Source organism: Apium graveolens, chromosome 10, assembly GCF_009905375.1.
Source record: "Apium graveolens cultivar Ventura chromosome 10, ASM990537v1, whole genome shotgun sequence".
Classification (NCBI taxonomy): Eukaryota; Viridiplantae; Streptophyta; class Magnoliopsida; order Apiales; family Apiaceae; genus Apium; species Apium graveolens.
In genome coordinates, this window is record NC_133656.1 from 126880753 (window position 1) to 126882414 (window position 1662).

At 34.5% G+C, this 1662-nt stretch overlaps 1 long non-coding RNA gene across 1 annotated transcript; it reads right to left on the minus strand.

Moving 5' to 3' along the window:
* Positions 1 to 362: 362 nt before the first annotated feature.
* LOC141688808 (uncharacterized) lies at positions 363 to 1379 on the minus strand. The gene is made up of 2 exons (XR_012562160.1): positions 950 to 1379; positions 363 to 854 (listed from the first exon to the last, which is right to left on the minus strand). It is a non-coding gene; the product is annotated as an uncharacterized LOC141688808 (long non-coding RNA).
* Between the last annotated feature and the right edge of the window lie 283 nt (positions 1380 to 1662).

A 1662-nucleotide genomic window follows, 5' to 3' on the forward strand; every position in this document is an offset into this window, starting at 1 on the left:
GACCCAATTGCGACGAAAAATATTCGACGTTTTTGCTCAAGTCTTAAGTTCAGATTTTCGTCACAAATACAATTTTCGTTACAAATATAAATTTCATCACAAATATACATTTCATCATAAATACAAATTTCGTCGCAAGCTAAATATCGTCGTAATTTGTTTATTACGACGGAAAAATTGTCGCAAGTTAACAAAGGGACTCGCCTATAAAAGCTAGCCATATTTTATTTCAAAAATAAATTATTAAATAAATTATGAACAATCGACGCAAGTAACCCAGAAATTCTGTCATATGTTTGTTTGTTTTCCAGAAGCATTATTTTTTTTCTTTTTCTGATTCCCAACCATTTTTTGCTTCAAAATTAAGTTATACAATTGTCCTAACAACAAATAAAGTTTTCAGTCTGTATTGTATAGCAAATCTTACAAAATCAGAAATAAAATAACAACTTCATAATATCGCTACAAAGCAAGTTCCGATCCAAAATGAACAAAAAACTCAATTCCGGCCAAACTACGATGACATTTTCACTCTCACCACCCAACACAATGGTCCTGTCCATCTTAGTCGACCGAGTAATGGAAATGATACGCTCAGCACATTGGTGAGTGGGTTCCTGGATTTTGATCTTGGCTTCAGTAATGCACACCAAGTGTTTGATGAAATGCCGAGCTTGGCCTATTACGCCTCCGACACTGTTTATGTAGCACAAATAGATTCAATAATTGAAACAGTCACATAATACTACTATAATACATTAAAAACATCTCTTTTTTTGAGTATGCAATCCATCAAACACCTTGTGTGCGCTAATAGTTTTGATGAACTTTGCATCCTTTATATATGCATCCACCTATACATACAACCATATAAACACGTCAGACAAAGAGAGATTCATAGAAAAATAATACTACAATCAGGAAAAAAGAAAACCACAAGCAAACCCACCAATTTCTCCATCACAACCGGGCAAAACAGCAGCAATCGGAGCTGAATCCTCCTATAGAACATGGAACATCACTCATACTGAGAGAGGCCAACTCAATAAGTCGCCTGATCCATCACGATCTAATTGCGCCTATCTCGATCTTCTTCCTAGAGCTTGAGAATATGCCAAGAACAGGGCCTTCCGAAATGCGATTCATTGCGTACTCAAAGAAATTGGCGATTTACACGGACTAGACCATGATTGAGAGGCTGTAAGATATGGCTTAGAGATGTGAGATTGTGAGGGACAATTTTTTGTTTTCGTTTTGGAGATGGGAAAGGGAGGCAGGGGTTTGATCATGAGAGCAGCGTTAGAGAGGTGCTTTAGGATTGTGTTTGTGAAAGATTTTATATTAAGATGCTGGATTGTTAGGGTTTTGCTATTGGGCCGGGCCTTGATTAAAAACGCTGAGACTACATTCAAGGCTTGATTGTATATCAAGTGGTTCATAGTTTATTATAAAATATAAATATTAATAGTTTATCATCTCTTTTTAATTGTATAAATTTTTTTATAGAAAATTCCTATAAATATTATTATTAATTTTTCATATTGTTATAAGTATTGTAGTATTATATTGGAATCGTGATTTCGGTCGATTTTATCTTAACTCTCAACTATAATAGTATATATATTTCTTGTGTCGTTCTCGAGTCGTGTTTCGTGTAAAAGA